The following is a 20540-nucleotide window of genomic DNA, read 5'->3' on the forward strand; positions in this document are numbered from 1 at the left end:
TGTATGCCTATTTATCAGTTAGGTCATTAATCCCATCTTGAAATAAACAATCACTTAACTGTCAAAATTCACATGACAATTTTATTATGGACTTCTGCCACCAAAAGGCCTCTCATCTTCTGGTAGCTGGCTGACTGGAAGATGGACCATCTCTTTCTTATCCCAGTGTTGTGCTGCAGTGGACCACCATTTTGCGAGTGGCCTTGTTTCAGAGTATCTCCTGAGGTGCCGTGCCCTGGTTTTTACCTCTCTGCATCCCTCCTGGCCTCCTATGTCACATGTTGGCCCATGAAAAGCTAAAGCAGGGACATTGTCCTGTAGGCAGCATCTTTAACCAGTTAGCGGAGCTGGGGAGGTCCCTTCCTGCAAGGCAGCATCTCTGGTCCCTGAGATCAGCCCAGGACTTGGGCTGTTGGTGCCCCAAGCTCTTCAACTTGTGCTCTCTCACTGGGCCCTTCCCTTCGCCTCTTCTCGAGAGAATCAAAATGCTGAAGACATTTTCTCATTCATTCCTATTGCCAGCTCAGAGCAGCGAGTAACCAAAATGAACAGCTATGCTGCAGATGTCTCTCTCACTGCTTAACAGCTCTTCTCTCTCTCTGTCTTTTCTACAGAACTGTATTTCCCAACCCTTTTTCCCTTGAGACACCCAGCTGAGCTCCCCCTATAAGTGTTTAAATCCCCTGCTGTCAGCTTGAGCCCTGCTGATTATGTGGGTCGGATAGAGCCTGCAAAAACTCAGTGCTCTGAGAGTCTCTTTCCCTTTGCACCTTCCCTTCCCTCCTTCCCATTTCCCACTGCATCTTGCCCCTTTTGTTTCCATTTAAACCAAATCTTGCTCATGAAGAGTAGCGCCGGTGCACTCCACACAGGGCGTGCAAGGGAGGTTTCTCCGAGGATTCGTTGCATTGACTGGCTGTGATGCATCATCCCTTAGCTGAAAAAATCCATCATCTCTTGCTTTGCCTTGCCTTCCTCCCATGTCCCCTCTTCCATCCCCGTCTCCCTCTTTCTTTTCTCTCTCTTTTTTCTTCTTCCTTCCATCCCGAGGTGGCTCCTGCCCACCGGAGCTGTGCGTGCGTGTGAAGCCCTGCACACAGCTGCGTCCCTGACATACTTTCGCACAGCATCCAACAGCGTGCGAGAGGTTAACTTACAGTGGCATGTACAGTATGTGGCCCAGATGTTCCTGCCATCCCCTGAACTCTCTCATGCGATTCGTTCCATTGCTGATAAAGGTTATGGGCTTGAGATACGGGGAAAGTGAAGTACTGGGTGGGAGGTGAAACAAAGGCTAGCGCTGACCCTCGTGAGATCATCTTACACTCCTGCGTGTTCCTGTTTGAGAACTGGGGATGGGCGAGGGGGAGATGTTTGAAGGGGGGTGACTAAACCCCCCTCTTCCAGACGTGGGTCTCCTCCATCTCAGAGAGAGAGCAGAGGAGGATTTCTCTGAGTGAGAGCCGCAGTTTCTTCCCAAACCACCTTGCCAGCTCTCCTTTGGGCACCATCCTTGCCTGGGCAGCAAAAAGGAGAACCTTGTGCTTTCCAGCTCTCTGCTGTCCTGTGCAGGAACATCTCAGCTGGTATACTTACAGGGAAAGTCCTGTCCAACCTCCAAGACATCCTTTGCCAAACTCTAGCATGTCCAAAGAGATTGCCTTTTTTTAATAAGCTTGAAATTTGGCCCAAGCGCAAGGGGGAGGAAGAGAGGGTTAACAGCAATATTGAAAAAGGCATATCTCTAGAACAGAAACCTTCCATACAAATACCAAAGCAATGAGGTAAAAAAAAGCGTTTTTCAATAAAATCCTTGTAAGTTTTAACAGGGGCAAAAATAATGTATTTTCCTGTAAACTCACTCTAAAAAAAGGACCAGTCTGTCTTGGCAGAAATTTCCAATATATACTCTTCCTGAAGCAACTATTCTGCATGGAAAAAAAATCAGCCCAAACTGTTAAAGTTTGATCAAGTAGGTTATAAGCAACTGGACCAGGTCTTGTATGGGAAAGTATCATGCAGGCTTAGCAATCGGTGTTGTTAACAGTGCCAGCTATAATACACACATACAGAGTTCAGCATGTATCTCCAGGAAGGTTTTTATGACTGATCAAATATACTTTCCACGAGAAGTTCCCTTCCAAGTCATGTGCTATTGCTGTGCAGGGCATAGAAATCTCGTCTGGCTTCCCTGCATTCAGCAAGTCAGGGCTAACAATGGGAACCGTGTTCGTCCCGAGGAGGCCGCGGCGTTCGCAGGGAAGCTGGGCTCGCTGTACAATGTCAGACACATTTTATGGGCTACATTTTTCAAAACACCGCAGGCGGAAAGAGGGAGCATTATCTGCTAAATACTCCAGGGAGGGCCTCTATGGATTTCTCAAGGGGGCTCAGAACCGCTGATCTGAAAAGATGCTGGCGTTTCATTGTGCACTTTGCCTTGCCTGATTTGCATGGCTGAAAGAGGGGGTAAGAAAATGGACTCTGTGTCAGAACCTGAGACAATACACAACAGTAGGAAACAGCCCGAAGTTTGTAGGAAAAAATTCTTTCCTCCTTTTTATCTTTGTCAGGATGGAGTTTGGACTGGGGACTGTAGGATTATGTCTGAGGGTCAAGCCAAGAGGTTTCCACCTCTGTTCTTCTGAGTGACACCAGTGCTTCGAGAACACGCTGCAGGAAAAGGAGGAAAACTCACTGGATTTCTGGAATGTGTAAAAGTCCTGACAAAACCTTTTAGTAGGTTATTCTCCTAATTCTCCCACAAATGACATATTAGTAACTTCATTTGGACATGGACTACCTAAAGCTGAGCAAAGCCAGTATTTTTTAGCTTGCATGTTGGAAGTCACTGTGTGCCGGTTCAGGGAAGCAAACGCAAGATACTGGCTTGCCAGAAACGCGGAGTACCAAGTAGCAAGTGTATGGAAGGATGTTCCTTCTGCAACTCAGCACCCTGATTTAGAGGGACCGCTGGAGGATCAGCATACCTATTCCCCAGGTCTGTTTCACCAGTGGCTTGCAGAGCACATGACTAGTTAGAAAGATTTTTTAGAAAGATTTCTGCTAGTGTGCACAACCATTTCATAGCCAGCATTGGATCCCTTCAACATCATGTGGACTTTCTCTTCCCAAGAGCCTTCTCCCTCTATTTAATTGATTGTAAAGCCTTGCCTGTTTTTGTTTAGCCTAACCCTCAGCAAACTGTACAAAAGTTTTGGAAAGGTGTTCCCTGATGAAAAATTAGGGAAGAGTATTTGCACACGACAATCCTCCTTGATAAGCAGGTAGCAAGAGTTGCCAGCGATAGGAAATCTGTGGGCAGATGTGCCGAGCAGAAGTCAGGACTGGGGTGCAGGAAAGGTGGATCTCTTCTTCTCAAGTCTTTTCTCTGTTCTGTCTCCTTGCATGAAAAATGGAAAGTAATTCTATAACCTTATTTAGCAGAGTGCTCTGAGACCATGAAGAAAATACATTGATGGATGCCAGTACAGGGAGGTTATAAACATTAACAGTAAGCTTTGCAAAGGAATCTGAGGATAATTAGGCAGGCGGACTTCAATGGGATTTGGGCACCTGTCATGTTTTTCATACTCAGGAAATTTTTTTTTCCTTAGAAGAGTGAAAAAATGAAAAAGCCCTCAATTTGTAACAAAAAAAAAAAAAAATCAGACCAGGGACAATGATAAACTACCCATTATAAAGGCAGAAACAATGAAATTCTGATAAGTCCAAGAGGGAATATAAAATATTAAAAAGATATATAAATGATTGCATTATTTCACTGATCCTAATATTTAAGTGCATTTTTAATCATTATTAATTGGTTAATTGGAAATCAGACTTAAACCACAAAACGAATCTCAGGGGGAAGACCCCTGAGTAGGGGAAGAACATGGTTTTAGTGACTGACTTTTATGGCACTGTTGGGTGAGTGTTTCGTGGGGTCTTACCATTAACTTGGGTGCAGTTGATTAGACTCCAACACACACACACACACACACATATACAGAGCTTTCCTTACTCTTTGACGAAACCGAATCATCTTTTTCCCAAAACGCTTTTGGAGGTTTACCAAACCAAAACATTTAGTTATCTGGAAACTTCAGATAGGGTGGAAATGGTCCAGGTGCCACTCCAGAGCCTGGATCTAGCCTGAATGTCGATCTCTTGGAGCCCACCAAATTTTCTTCAGCAGAGATGGGGATCAGTGAGGTGTTTGGTACCAGAGGGGCTGCTTCTGGCTCCACAGCCTCCCCATGCTGTCAGGGCGATGCATGCAACCCCACGCCTGGGGTTAGAGCTGGAGGTTGGCTTCACCAAGTCAACACAACCCAGAGGAGTCCCCGAAATGGGAATGCAGCCCCTGGGAGTGTGGAGGTTGGGCAAGCCTGTAGGACACCTCCTTGCTTCATGACAGGCAGTTCGGAGCTTTGTAAGAGAATCCAAACTTCATGTGGCTTCCCTGTACTGCGCCTAGACACCAGTCTTTGTGAGGTTTGCACTTTGCTGATTTAAACCTGCCCACCTGCTGATGCTCTGAACCTCCTTCTGTAAAGAGGAATGAAAGGTACCATTTCACTTAAGTCTGCTTCCATGAAGGCAAAATAGGAATTGTTTCATCTTCAGCATTTCATTAAGTCTCATAAGAATTACATAAAACTCCCTCTCTCTTACTTTCCAAGGAGAAATCCTTTGCCTTTGTGTATTTATACTTGCAATGGATGCAACCCTAAAAAATGAGCTTGGATTTATTATTCATTATGTTTATAATGGCACAGATGTGTGCAGAACTGAGCAATGGGGAGCAGCAAATCAGCCAAAACTCTTCTCATTCCTGCTCTTTCTATAACATTTTCTGCCTCATTGGGGAATTTAAGCTGTTACAGAGTCTCTGCCCAAGAAGTGGCAGACCAGAGAGACAAGATGCAAAGTTAGGTTGTGAGATGTCTACTTAGGTCATTATCTTCTCTGGGGGAAATGCTGGAATAAGAGATTCCAGAATTTAATTTACATTTGACTATTAAATGATCAGTAGATTATACCAGAGCCTTAACCTTACTTTCATGTCTGGACTTCTTCTTTAGCCAAAATATTTAAGTAAACATCTTCTCATTTTCCCCCAGAACAAGAAGACATGAAATACAACTTTGGGTTTTTTCAATTTTCTAGTTCAATATTCTGTGTTGCCACCATGCTTATTAATAATTCGCTTAAAATCTTCACTATCCCCATGAATCCTGAATTGTGAGAGGGCACTACATTGAGACCAACACTTCATTTTTAAATACAAAACCCAGATATGTTTAAACCCTTCCTCCTCCCTGGGAGCCAAGAACATGCCTTGACTGTGGAGCAGGAGATATTTTATTTCAGCAATTCTTAAATGGAGAAACACCCAATTGATTCAGTAGCAGAAGTGTGAAATCATTTACACAGAGAACAGCCAACTGAGGCCATAATGCCGCTGCTCCTGGAGTGTCCATGCCTGAAAACAAGCCCAGCTTGTCATTTATAATCATTTTCTACCCTCTCAATAGGCAAACAACGCATTTGTCAAAATCTTATGCTGATGCTTTCAGATTTAGTTCATTAGCTCTCATTGTGTTGGTGGGGATGGATCACTGCGAACCAACACCAAACAGCCTCCTTATTTTATATTAATTGTGTGTCAGCAGTAAGAGGGAAAATGCCTCTTTTCCTCTCATTTCATTACATAGTTCCAGGGCATATTGTCAATTCCAGGGACCAGAAGTAAATCCTCTCTCCCAACCTTACTTACATGTTTGTACTGGGATCCACTGGATTTGTTTGACTTAAAGATAGTTCCTGCTTCCATTTCTAAACTCTTTGCTTTGTCTTATTGCTAGAAAAGCTGGAGATCCTATACTTCATGGGCTGATTTGCCCTAGACACAACCAATGCAGTTGTCCCTGGAGGAGAAGTGTCCTGAATTTCTTGGCTACTCTCCTCTCCTCAGGAAGGATTTTCTGTTGTCTCAGAACTTGTCCACACTGGGAATTCAACACTGAGTTTAGTTGCAAAACTCTAGTGCAGATACAATTTCACTCATCCCACCACGTTTCCAGTAAAAAGCTATCAGTTTTGGAAGTGGGGAGGACAGATCCATTCCTAGTCTGTGCTATGCTGATACAAATAGGGGTGTGCTTCAGCCTTGGTAGAGGTGATGTGCTATCAACAGACCCTAAAGAAGGAGTCTTTAACTCAAGACATGAGTTGGGAAGGAGGTGGTGGCATTCACCGACAAGAAGGAAAGCAGACTGTATTTTCCTCTGTCTTTAATTTTTCCAGCTACTGACAAACTCCTAACTCTCTGAATTGTGCTTGTCTTTTCCTTGGTTTAGTTTCCCTAATTAAGCTGGCACATTGCATCCTTTGCCCCATCTGCCATCATGGCTGGAGTTACAATTGCAGGTGATACGTTTGTGAGTTCCCACTGTCAGGCAGAGGAGGGCTGTGGACAGGACATCCTCTCAGAGGGCCTGGTGTTATTGAAAATAAATTTGTAGGGTAGAGTCTACAGGCAAAAACTAATTCACTTTGCTAAGGCTTAAAAAAAAAAAAGACTCCCTTCAGTGATAGATAGCTTGAGGTCTCTGAAGCTAGCATGTTTACCAAGGTCTATTAAAAAAATCACTTAGCATATCAACTATCATATTTCTAATGCATGCACTGCTAAAGGCAATATTAGCTTTTGTGACATGTTGTTGTAACAAAGTGCTGTTTGAGGATGTATCATCTCTTCTGCACAGTCGGTAGGGAGGATGCATTATTTGTCAGGCAAAGATCTATCTAGAGGTCTTAGGTCTGACTGAGGAAACCCTCTGGTCAGCACATGCAGCAATCCTCCCTCTCCATACACAAATAATCTTCCAGGGAAAGGCTTACAAACATGTTGAAATCAAGGCATTAGCAAAAGCAAGATTCTGACTTTTTAGCACAGAAGAGACTGTCTTGGGTACTTACCAAAGACATCATTGCTGCTATTTTATCTGCCACCATGTTCAATCCATACTCTACTCTTGTGGGAAGAGGATGTTTCATAGTTTAGAAGAGATATGTGAAAGTTTAGAGGGGTATTTTATGACTTAAAAAACATACGGTTACCAATCCAGCAAGGCTGAAACACCTCAATTGCCCTCTTGAAGGCACTTTGTTATGTGTTTACATATTAAGGATTCATGGCTTGTATTTGTAAGAAGTGTATTTTCTCCTCTCTGCTGCACAGGGAGCAGAAGTTTCCACTTAACTTTGTGCAGTGATGCCCTGGTCATCTTCCAAAGTGGCCACAGTTAATTTAGAAACCAGCAGTGTACATGAGGAGCTGGAGTGGTGCCTTCCACTGTGCCTGGCCCTGCATTGGTCAGTAAGGAAACTCTAGATGACTTCTGTGTCCAACTTTGTCATGCACTTGGAGTAATGGAAACTCTAACTGGATGAGGAAATCATTTATATTATCATTAGATGGGTCACACCTCGTTGCAGCTACAGAGTGTAACCACCACCACTCCTCTCACGTAGCTGAGAGAAGTCCAGTTGGTGGAAACAACAGGAATTCAGCCAAAACACAGACCTTTTGCTGCTGCACAGGCCTTTTGCTGCTGAATCAGGGGGTGCAAACCTCACTGCCAGTGACTTAGTGGAGGGGAGCATGTCTGTATTGGAGAACAAGACAGACAGAAAGAAACCCAGCAGCGCCAATATCTTCTCCTACTAATAACAGAAATAGAGAGCTTTCAGGCCAGATGCTGATGGAAAGGACTTGGTTTTGAGCTCATGAACTACCCTCTGTTCTTTTAATACCCCCTCTGTTTAGAGGACTGGGTTTTTAAATGTTCTTTAAAACTTTGTCATTCCTTCCTCCTCCCAAAGCAAACATCACAGGGAATTTTGCCTGGCCATTCAGATCAGAAACAACAAAAATGACGTGTTAATGGTGAGAACTGTACACATTTCTACAGATAACATCTGCAGTATGGTTTTACCCAGGATGGCCATTCCTGTATCTGATGTTGCAGTTCTCACCTAAGCCAAGATGCCACTGGCTTTCATTGGTCTTCTTGCTAAAATTTTTTGCTTCAGTGGGAATTTTGCTTGGGAAAAGACATCACTGCCAGTCCTTGAAAGTAAGAGGAAATCCCATGGATCCTGTTTTATAGTTTGTGTTTAATGTTGTCACATTAAACGTGAGAAAAATCTCTCCTATAATCTATCCCTGTATACACAGGATCGTTACACTACAGCCCTGGAAGATTTATGATTAGAAAAAAGAGACATTTTCTTAGTGGAAATGAGCTAAGGCAATAAACAAATAAAAAAGCTTTTATTAGAGAAGGATACATTTAGCAGGAAGTCTTGGAAATACTGATTTAATCTACTGTTCTGGAGGGATATTGCCAAATCTTGGATGGAGTGAAATTCATGCTGTTTTAATTCTCTGTTCAAAAATGCACATGCAGTAGCAGAAGTAGAGCAATTATCCCATCTAGCCAAAAGCCAGGTTTAGTTGAAAGAACCCTTCAGAGTTCTCAGTTTGTCCAGCAAATGGCCGAAAATATGATAAGCTTATCAGAAAGTGTAACTGAGGGCACGCGCACCTCTTAAAACTGCACTTTTTGGCTCGAAATCTCACAAAAACAGGCTTTTCTTATGAGATCTTATCTGCTTCCCGCTTCAGACTAAGTCAGCAAGATGATAGAGAAACAGTTTGTTTGGGCTGTAGTGGTGTTCCTGGTGTCCGTAGAGATGCTCAAAGTATTTTGTCCATTATGACAAGTTTCAAAAATGTCTGTGTGCTGAGCATCCTGTAGCACTTTTATAATACAGCATATGTTTTGCTCCAATTCAGGGAAAAAAACTACTGAGGGAACAGAAGATTGTTGAGGTGTTAAGGTATTGAGAAACAAACTCCAAGCCCTGGAACAGCATCATTCATTTACTATCTTACTACAATTTTACTTCTACGCTCTGAAATCTTTGCATCCCCCCAAAAGAAATCATTACTTGCTCAAAATGAAGCTCATTTATCATAGATGGGAGAAGTCAAACTTCTGACCTCATTGATCAAAAATGACCACATTACTAGAGATATAGTGTTCAACTGCTGAGGGAAAGACTCGTGACTGAAGAAAACTTTAGGCTTTCTCTGACTGAAACTTCACATAATTCATGGCCAGGAATTAACCAGACCCATTAAGGGTTGGTGTCAAGTTGAATGACAGCCGTGCAAGCTGTTCAGTGCATGGACTGCCTTTTTGTAATGTATACTCTTAGCACAACGCCGTTCTGTTCCATGACTGAAGCTCCTAGATGCTATTACTGTGCATATACTGGTAAGAATTTAAATGCTAAAGCAAACAAATTAATCAGAAAACAGAAAAGATTGATTCTACATGCACTTCTTTTGTATTTGTCCCAAACTAATCAATTGCTATCAGCTCTAGCAATATCAGCCCCTTGTATTCACCATGTGAAATTGATCTTAGAAATGGCTGGAATTGTTAAGTTTTGGCAATACTTGAAAATTTGAAATGCTGAAAAATGTCAATGAAATGTATTGCTGCTTTCCGTTCAGTTTTCAGCCAACTAAAGAATTGCTAGCCGTTTCTGGACAGAGGAGGGGAAATATTTTTGTTTCCCTTCCTCCATGCCCTGCTAAACTGTTTCCAGAGGATCAAGTTTGTTCAGAGAGGAACAGAAAACTAGTTGCCTTCTTACATTGGATTTAAGATGATCATTTTTCACATATTTCAGAAAGGAAGAAAGCATGCAGCAATAATCAAGCTAGAAGAGCTCGTTGTGATCATCTTCTCTGTTATTCACTGATCTAGTTCCAATTGCAAATAGAGCATACATATTAGAAAAGCATCTGACTTAGGTTTAGAAATTATTAGTGACAAAAATGAAGCAGAAACTTTGCTGAGTTTTCCCAATACTGACTTAAAATTTGCAATTTTAAACAAAACAATAAAAACAATACTGTTTAAAATTTATACCTGGCTTTAATCTGAAGTCATCTAACCATGAGTGTTATGCTCTCTTGCAGTACATCCCCCTGGCCTAGCAGTCTCAAGCTCACCTGCAGCAGCAGCAAGGAAGGGGAGTTCTTAAAAATTTAGTTACAGGTTTTAGTACCTTAAAATAAACTCAGATCAGCCTGTACATGAGGTCATTTTTTTCCTTTTTAAAACTGATCACCACATTCCTACAGTTATCCAAAAAACAGCCCATTATATAGTGAGCACTCAATGGTCCTTATGAGAGCTACACAAAAGGCTGATCTTTTCTAAGGCTTGTAAGAATTTATCATCACTGTCATCCTTAAATTTACTCTTCTATTGGAATTTCCTCCTTGTTTGACAACTGCTTTTTCCTTCCATCTATCACAATTTAGGGTGACTAATCAGGTTAGTCACAAACCCTTCAGAAATATACCCTCCAGAGCACTTTTTATTTTAGCTTGGGGAGGAAAGCATTTCAATTTATAATATTTAACAGAAGCCTCTGTGCGGTAGCCATGAGGATTTCTCTTTAGCTCAGATTTGCATATGTAAATTATCCAAACAACAGTTTAGTTCTCCCTTTATACAGCTGGATGAGATTTAAGGAAAGGAGAATGATCTGGAGATTGGAGGAGAAGGCAGTTCAGGAGATCTGTCTCTGCTCTGCTACAGCATCATTGTATGACTTGCAGCACTATAAAGTTGATGTAATCAGCTAGACAGTAATTAATTAATTGGTCTGTAAGGTATATGGAACAGCTATAATCAAGTTTGTTAAAAAGTACAGACAATTTCAGAGCTACTGTTCAGTGAAGGGAAGCAATGAAACTGCAAAGAACAACATTCATTTCACTTCTGAGACATCACAAGTGTAGAGGATACAGCTATTAGTACTTGGGAATCTGGGGATCACCGAATTGTAGCAAAGCAGACGGGCACGAACCCCTGACCCAGTTCCTGACAAATGTTTGTCTAATGCATGGATTCCTAAAGACTTCTGCATTTTTGTGGAGCACATCTTGGAGGGGACTGGTCTCAGGCAGGTCTGAACAGTAGAAATCCCATTAGCACTGGGCTAAACCAGCTGTATGTGAAGCCCTGTGAGGAGTAATGCTAGGAGTCCACAAACTGGAAAAGGCTACAAATTAGTTGTGTAACCTATGCTTAAAGACCACAAACTCCCAACATAATGCATTTCTGGTCTTTGCTGTTCTAACAGGTAAAATACTTTTCCTAATGTCTAACCTGCATTTGAAGCTCATTATTTCTTGTCCTGCCCTTGGTGGCTCTGAGGAATAGTGTGTTCCTTTTCTCTTTGCAGTTCTCTTTTACATATACGAAGAGTGAGTACCAAGAAATTGTTCTACAAATACATTTATCATAAGATGAAAAGAGAAAGGTAGCACTAGATGATACCAAGGGGGTGAAGTGTTTAAAGCCTTTTTTTTGTATCAGTGTTCATTTAAAAGATCAGTTGAGAGCAGGAGGCTAACAGGATCCGAAATTGAATCGAAAAAGGATAGGAGTTCAGCACAGAATAAGGAAAGAAGTGAGAAAATTAGATAAGCTTCGTGTTTTATAATTGGCTGAACCTGATGAACTTCATCCTAGAATATTTTGAAAGTGGACTGAAATGATCTTAGATACCTGTGGTTATCTTTGAGAAGCCAGGAAAAGCTAAGCAAGATACCAGAAAACTGGAAAAGGGCAAATGTGGTACCTATCTTCATACAGAGGAAGAGGAAACAGAGGAACATGGGAATTACAGACCAGCTCATCTATATTTTCAGCTCCAGGAAATATCAAGCAATTTAGTTGTTTGGAAGCACCTGGGAAAAGGAAAGGAATAACAGCTGGTGTGGGTTTGTAAAGAAAAAATCATGTCATCTTATTTCCTTTAACACAGGAGCGGTGAACAGAAATGAAAGTTTGATTTTGTTTAGGAATTGACCATGGCTGATAAGACGATAGGCCTTAAACTGAAGAAAGTATGATTCAGAAAAAGCTGATAAGAAAATATTTTAGTAGTGACACTCATGAAGCAGTAAGCCAGGTTGCCTTGGGAGCTTGTAGACTGTGCACCAGTGGAGATCTCTATGAACAGGTCAAAGCAGTATCTATCAGGAGTGATTTAGATATTGCTGAGATTGTTTCAGGGCAGAGGAATGGATTGGATGACCTCCAAAGATCCCCCTTAGCCTTATTTTTCTGTGGTTGTCTCCCTTAAACCTCCTCTTCTCTAGACTGAATGAGCCTCATTCTTTCTGTCTCTCCTCGTATCTCCTGCTCCCCAGGCCTCTGATCACTCCTGTTTATCTCTCCTAAATGCTTTACAATTGCCACACTTTTCTTTCTTGTGGTGTGATATTAAGAATTACCAGGTAGATGCTCTCAAATCCCCAGCATCTGCCAGAATGAGGGGAAGGGATGCAGGCTCTTCTGCACAGCCAGTTCTGCCAGCAAAACACCCAACTCATCTTTAGAGCAAAACCTACCACAACCTAACAATTCATAAAAAGTGGAATTTTTTTTTGTCATATCTCCTTGTTAGTTAATATAAAGCTACTCCTGCATTTCCTGCTTACCAGCTGAGGAAGAGATGTTTGAACACTCCAGTACTTTTGGAGATGTCTTATTCTCAGAAATTTCATATTTTAAGATAATGTCAGCATTCCTCTCTGCCCCAGTTTCCTGCTTTTTCAGCCTGAAATGAAAGGAGTCCCAGCAATAATAAAGCTAAAAAAGTAAAGACGGCATGAATTACTATATTCTTCTCATGGTACAATAATGGAGAAATGTCCCCATGTTAGGCGGGGGGAATGCATGTCACTGTTTCAATACTTAAGAATCAGAAGTGATTCACTGCACAGAGCAAAATAGCAGCTGTGTTCAGATCTCAGCCTTTCATTGGAGAGAAAGAATAGTTTTCACTCATAAAAACGAGTATGTGTCTTTATTCTGTCATGGGATAATGATGCACCTTGGGCCTGATCCAAAGCTCCCTGAAATTCGGAGAAAGACTCACTTTGGCCTCTGTGCACCCTAAACCAAAGAGAAGAGTCTTTCAGAGTGGGAAGAGCTTCCCCTTGCTCTTTTTTTCTGTCCACGCTGGAGTCCCACACCACTGCTGGCCTGCCCTATAAATAAAGACCACCAATAAATAAAATCTACAAGGCTGGCAAAAAGATATTTAAAGACACATCAGCAGTTTAAGCTGCAAATCTCAGTGCTCGCAGACACAATACGTGGTATAGATGTCCAAGGTGCAGCTCTCTGCCGTGCCATCCCTGCAGTAGGTGACAAGTACCCCAGCAGCTCATGGCCTCAGGGACACCCACCTGCAGCAGCTCCAGATCCACAACTGCATGGGGGGGAGAGGGCGAATATAGACACTGTTCTGCAGCTTGCTGATCCATCAGAAAGCAGTAGCTTCTCTTGGAGGGTCAGGTTTTAATCACTAGCATCAGCCCATTCTTGAGGAAAACAACAGGAGCAGGAGAGAGGGCAGGATTGTGTCTTTTAGTGGCAGACTGCCCTGGATTGACCTAAAATTCATCCTAAGTCTGCACTTGTAGTCTATGTTGAGATTAAAACCAAATCACCTGTATTGTCTTGAATATCCCTAATCATAACATCAGAAACCTGTGTTATTTATCGCTACAGAATTATCACTGGGAGAACAAGGGTCTGTGACAGACCTTGCTTGTAATATACTGCAAGAAACTTCTGCCTTGGATTTTCTTTAAAAAAAAAAAGAAAGAAAAAGAAAAAGAAAAAAAGAAAGCAAACTGCTTTTCTTGTCTAAGTGAAAAAGAAAAAATTGCTGCTTAGATCGTTTAAAGAAAAGAGACTAGTTCATTCTTTTCTATTAGGGAGAAAAGAAACCCTGTTCCACCAAAACTCTTTGAAGATTCATAGAGGCACTTCCAACTGCAGTCCAAGATGGCCTGGAAGAGGAAGACCTCCAGAAAGCTTTAGAGCAGTAGCCCTGTGATTGCATTACAGCATACCCTTGGCTTTTCTTTTTCCTCTGTTTTTTTCTTTAACTATTCTCTTGCAGAAAAGTCACAGGAAAGAAAAGAAATGAAGAAACTGTAACAGCAACCTTCCCTCCCCCAACTCTACAGAAAGCCATCTCACCAGATAAAGAGCAGTCTTGGAAGGACTCTGTACTCTTCTGCCAGAATCATTTGAAAAAACATTTGGGCCCCTGCAGAACAGGGTGCCTTTTCTGAATAGGTCTCTGGGCTGTGAAAGACAATTGATATTCTTCTTTCGGCCTCTTCCCCATGCAGCAGTGGTTTATAAAGGCAGAGAAACAGAGACAAGGATCAGATCTGAAACAGAGCGTTAAATATTTCACTTCCCTGTTAGCTGAGAAAATCAAGTATGACACCTCTCACCATCCAGGAGGTTGCTTCTGGCTCTCTCTTGTTGTCTTGGGTTTGGGGTTACATCTCATGTTAAAAGGTTTAGGGCAAGGAGGTGATGAAATTAGAGGAAAACTTGATCTGGAGGTCACCTGAAGCAAATACCAAGGAGGGAGGTTGGTCTTATAGCTGGGATGTAACGCCAGATTTGCCCTAGTGATTTTTCAGGTGATGGGCACCTCACTCCTTTCCCTGACTGTTGGGATCCTGAAACAGAAGGTACCCAAAGATGTCCAAAGCCTTCATGCTTGTCTTGTTATTGTAAATGATGTGTGCAAGCTATGCTTGTATTGGCACCCAGCACTGTCCTGGCTTGCTACCGCATGTGTCTCACTCCCATGGCCTCTGCGTTGTCTTGAGTTACAGAATCCTGGGAGGAATCAGACTCGGTAGGTCAGGACTCAGCTGAGCAGCTGAAGGGAGGGTGTGCTTGCTGCCCAGCGGTTGTTCGATGGCTCATGCTTAGAGGGACCATTTTGAATATTAGCATCAAGGTGTCTGCATCACACAAACTGTTGCAACTGGAAATAGTTTTTATCCCATGCTGGAAGCAAAACAATGTCTAGACTGGTAGGGGCTGTTCTGTGACACTGGGAAAAGAGGGCCAGATGAGACCAGCCACAGGTATCTTATGCCCTGGAAGGAAAGACCTCCCATTGCATGGTGATCACCCCATCACCTTTCACAGTTACTAGCCTTTGATGGATAATTCACGTGACATTTGCAGAACTGAAGCCACGTTAGGGAGTCACACGGAACTGTTCCAAAACATGGGAATGCCTCCTCTAATTTGCAAGAGGTGTCAGTTTTCTTTAAATTTGCCCCTCTCTTTCCAGCTGTGTGTGTGTGTGGAAGTGTCTGCAAGGGAAGGTGGGAAGCAGGTACAGCATGGACTTATTTTCCGCCCTTGAGATGTTGCCAACCCATTTCCTCTGAGGACTTTGGCAAATGTTCCTGCAGACTCTGTACTGTGAGAACAGGCTCTGCTTCCTCTGCTTTATGGCAGCAATGGCCTCTTATTTGGCTGCAGCTAGACTTTTTTATTACTGGAAATTATTGCATGGAGATGCTGGAGATCTAAGAAGGACGAAAACATAGGCTCTTGCTACCAGCCTGCATTTCTTTTGTTGCAGTAGGCCTGGGCAAAGGGAGTTAGTAGTTTGCTGGCTAATTTGGCTTTAAGAATCTGCTGATTTCCTCTTGTGCATCCTCATGCCTATGCATCAAACCTTATGTTTAGTCCTCTGAACACACATATAAATAATACATGTGTGTGTGTGTCTGTGTACAAACACATACACACAGACCAACATCTACATATATTGGAGGCTTGATCGAGTATTGCATGCTGCAGAAAAATGTATATTTTCTATGATCATAGACATTTCAAGGGAGCTTCACTGTGCTCTGCTCTAGGCCATGGCAGGGGGAAGGAGAGTAAGCGTATGGGTCAGACCCGCTTGGCCAGAGAAATTCATCTGGCTTGTGTGGCCATGGTGAATCACTCTGTCAAGCTGCTCCCCCATGGCCATGGCCCCTCTGGTCCCTCTCCTATTGTGTAATTAGAAATGTGTCAGACATACAACCAAGTTCCCGTCATCTTCATCAGTAATTATCCACCTAGATCATGTGCTGGGACTGCTTCCCTACCCCTGTGATGGCCCTGCACAGCCTCATCCTGGGAGAGGGAGGCTGCATCTTGGTGATTAGAGAGGCAAGGCGTGAACCGTACAGGTTATCACATGCTTCCAAGAGTTTTCATGGTTTACCCTCACGGAAGGGCTGGTCCCTGCTCACCTAGATATGTTTCAGCCCAGTTCTGAGTCTGAAATCCAGAGGTAGCCACCTCTGAAGTATTTAATGTCAGTAAGAGACTTTCACAATGGTTTGACAAGATCATACAGCAGCACTGCTTTGAACTGTAGAAGATCAGTGCATAGGACTTACTTAAGAGAGAGATACATACATATATGTGTGTTTTAATTGAGAGGTTAAAGATTTTTCCTTTTTTTTCACTGTGTAGAAAGATAACAAGTTTTTTTTTACTTCAAGGGGAGGTTTGCAATTCACTTTTTTGCTCTCACAATACTGGTGATACCTCACCTTTCTAGATCACCTGAGAGAAGTCTTGGTAGTGTTTGCTTACAGTGGTCATTCCTTAGCACAGAAGTCCTTTTTCCCAAATGCTCATTAGGCATTTAAATGAAATAGTCCTGCCCAAACAAGCAAAAAGCTGTTAACTTGCTCACACTAGTTGTTCTAATCAAACCTCCCTTTTAGGGTTTGTTAATGTAAATCAAAGTCCAGGTCTGAACCCTGCCTCGCGTCATGTTCAAACTGCTAACGCAAGGCTGCTGTGTCCCAAGCTTCAAGGCCCCCGGCGTCCCCTCCAAGGAGAGGACGTCTGGCTCAGCGGGAAAGCCCGGCTCAGCTCTGTGGTGCAGTTCAGATGGAGATGAGAAGGAAGCTCCCAAGCACTCCTCTGCCATTGCTGCTTAGTTTGTACCAGGCTCCCACTTTGTCCGATGCTCCAGCCCTCCCCAGCACAGAGCAGACAGACAGAGGAGCTTTTGGCTGGAATCACAAGGTTGTGAAACGCTCGATGCCTTGACCTGTAACACGCGACTGTAAATTCCTCTGCTCTTGTTATGTTTTCCAGGGGTCACGGTCTTTAACAGTTTACTTAGTGGAGGAGGAGGAAAGAAACCCTTTGTATTTTTGAGCGGCGGACGATAGTTTCCCTCATCCTGGCAGCTGGCGCTGACACAGGGCTGTTCTTCAGGTGTTACTTTGATGGATGGTGCCCCCGACGCCCACGGAGCAGCAGGGGTGGTGGCAGCCTCCACTTACCCAGCTTTGGTTGAAGAAGAACCTGTGGAGTCCGCCCGAGCGGGACCCAGCACTGCTTTTCCAGTGTTTTCATTGCGTTTCAGACAGAGACTGAGCTTTGCTCCAGCCTAATTGCCGATGGCGATGGCCTGCTGAAGTGAACTTTTGCTGTGATGCAGCACACGCACAACCGAGCGCTTGCAGTGACAGGTCTGCATTAGTACGAAATCCAGCAGCAGATTAAGCGAGGCTGGAGTCCTAGGGCTAAAGACCTTTAGTATCTCCAGAGAGGGGAGGAGCAGATGCTATTTTATTGTTCTGTAAACCGTCTTTGCACAGCAAAGCAACCTGACACTGTGTGATCTCGGTGAGTCACGGCTCCCTGCTTCAGCCTGGGATGTTCCTACATCCATGATTATTTTGGTGCTCGGGGACACCACGGTGCTGAGATGGCTGCTTTGAGTCATGCTCCCACTACCAGCTCCTCTTTGGCTGGTGGCAGTGCAAGCCTGAACTCAGTGTTCCTAGAACTGGTAAAAATAGCACTGGGATGCTCCAAGTGTCCCTGACGGAGCCAGAGCTGAAAGCTCCCAGGCCAGTCAAACCTCCATCGGGGACAGAGAGAGGACGATAACTGGATTTTACTCTGTGGCACTGTGGTTAAGAGGAGGAGAAGAGGGTTCAGACTTGCAACGGTGAAGCCCCCAGGGCTTTCCATGCAAGCTATTCACCCTGTTGCCTCAAAAAAAGTTGTCTTCTGGCAACAGCTTTGAGATTACGAGGAGCTGTGGCAGAGCCCAGAGTGACTGCTGGCAGCACTTGTTGTTTTGTGACTCCTGGGCTAGGAAATACATTGTGTGAAACTAAACTCCTTTCAGATGTGAGGAAACAGGAGCGTATCCTGAGCATAGCCGAACGTGATCCCCAAGCCTGCTCATGCAGTAACCCACATCCACACATCCCACAGATTTGCTGTCAGGTCCTGATCCAAGGTCCATTGAAGAGAAGTCATTCAGTGTACTGCCATAGGTTTGGCATGTAAAGGACTTAAGCTTTTTTTTTTTTTTTTTACTATTTGCACTATTTTTTCCCCAGGAGAGGATAGTCCTGCCATGTTAGCACTTTGGCCAAAGAGCTAAGGACAAACACACTGCCCGTCATGTTCTGACACCACTTGTGTTCAGAGAATTTGCCAAACTGGTTAACCCAGCCAGCATTAAAAGCTTAACAGAAAAAATTAGGAAGACAAAGATACCCAATTTCCTCTGTGTGTGCCTGTATTATGGAAAACAAGGTGACACAAAAGGCACACATGTAGAATGGAGGTGAAGGCAAACTGCTAGCTTCTCCAAGGATCAAAATATTGATAAGATGAAGGTTTCATGTGCTTGTATTTCACATGGAGGGTTGAAGTGAAAAAAAGAAAGTTTCTGGTGCAAACATATAAAAACCCTTCTTGGTTCCCATATCTCTTTTTCTGTGTCTTTAACCGCATGTCTTTCTACCTTTTTAATTTTAAAATGCATGTGGGTTAAGCCTTGAATTTCCTGTGGCTAAGAGGAATGGGGTCTGATTGATCGTAATAAGGGACAGTCTAAATGAAGTGCTTGGACTTGCCCCGGGCGCTTCTATCTGCAGGTGCTGGGAGCCCTTGCCAATGCGAATGACTTTTTGGAACACAAGTGATTATTTACTGCTGAACCAAGCCAAAGGCTATGCTTCTCCTTGCAGCTCACAGCCCTCGGTCTCCAACAGGAAATGTATTTAGTTTTCAAATCCCTCTCCGACCAAAAAGAAATTCCAGCAAAATAGCAATAAACATCCAGAGAGTCTCCTCTTCTGTAGGAAAAAAACATGAGCTTGGGTTTAAAATGAAATATCCTGTGACTAATCTATTCTAGGACCGGGACGGGGTCAGGTTGTTCTGTGTGGGAGTCAGCAAGAGGACCCGGGAGAAGGCTACCCTACCCCATTTGCCACCCACCCCCTTTTAGAAACTCCGATATCACCAACACGATGTTTTCAAACAACGATTGCAAAAGGGTTCACTGTTTGATCCTCCTCTTCTCAGTTTGTCATTGATTTCCCCCATCAAAATAGTTTGTGCAACGAATCCCAGCTGTATCGCTGGCACAGTGCTAGCCAGTAAATACAATCCAAATGTTAATTCTTTGGAGCTGAGAGCTCTGTGCCAAGAAATGAATAATCTGTGCGAGGCTAAACAAACAGTTTATTGACAGGGTGGGGTGCAGGTGGGGGGTGGCTGGGCTGAGAAGCAGGCAAGCCCGACCAGAAGGACATCAAAGCTGCTTCTGTCAGAAGACTCAGTCACATGTGATTTGTTTTCTCTTGCCACTAATTCAGTTACGTGTTAAACTACTAATATTCCCAGGCAACAGTGCGAGTGCTTTCCAGACCAAATGCAGCAGGCAGGAAAAGCAGATGTTTGCACCCTGTCCATCTGAATTTGCCCTCGTTGTCTTTTTCATCAGAGGAGCGCGGTGGGTGCACTCAGGTCCAGAGATCCAGCAGCCAGGGAACTCAGTAGGTTCGTCTCTGCTTTGTAAATGGAGGAAACGAGGCAATTTGGAAGTGGCATTTCTCTGGCAGCTGATGGGAGTGTAGCAGTGCTATTCTACTGAAATTTAAATCGAAAGATTAAATTCCCTTTTTAAAACTGCCCCTTCTGCCTTTTTCTTCCAGGTTACCCAGGAGGTCAAGACCAGAAGCAGGATTAGAGCCTAAATCCCCCGAGTCCCAGGCCAGCTACAGTGCAGACCACTCATTGCAAATGCTACTGGACCCTGACCCCAGCTACGTTCTGTAGTAATCCACTTTGCATATTTTGGGCCAAAGCCAGGGCAGGATCCCAGGAATGTCGCCCAGCCATGTCTCATCCCTCTTCCAACCTGCTGCACCATTACGGCATGCTGTCTGGACTGGTTTTTTGGAGAGAAGGACTGGATTGCGCTTGAAGCCCAAACCCAGTAAAATACACAGACACAAATTTGAGTCTCGATTTTAAAAATAAAAGTTATGGTCCAAATTTACATGCTGGGAAATTATAGGAACAGGTCATTGGCTTTTATTCCACTTCTCAACTGCACTGAGAAGGCAGGTATCTCCTCTTTTCCATTTCTCCCCATGGCAAAGAAGGTCCTTCCCACCCGGCGGTGTGCCTACGCTGGCAGTGTCCCTGTTGAAGACAGAGTCACCTCACGGGTGGACCTGCCCAGGCTCAGAGGAGATGGAGGGGTTC

At 43.6% G+C, this 20540-nt stretch overlaps 1 long non-coding RNA gene across 1 annotated transcript in view; it reads left to right on the plus strand.

Moving 5' to 3' along the window:
* Positions 1-20313, plus strand: part of LOC142030691 (uncharacterized) — a 33560-nt gene extending 13247 nt beyond the window's left edge. Inside the window, exon 3 of the long non-coding RNA XR_012650240.1 lies at positions 19985-20313. This is a non-coding gene — a long non-coding RNA (uncharacterized LOC142030691). The remainder of the gene's footprint in view (positions 1-19984) is intronic.
* Positions 20314-20540: the final 227 nt, after the last annotated feature.

The sequence above is a fragment of the Buteo buteo genome, chromosome 4 (genome assembly GCF_964188355.1).
Source record: "Buteo buteo chromosome 4, bButBut1.hap1.1, whole genome shotgun sequence".
In the NCBI taxonomy this organism is placed as follows: domain Eukaryota; kingdom Metazoa; phylum Chordata; class Aves; order Accipitriformes; family Accipitridae; genus Buteo; species Buteo buteo.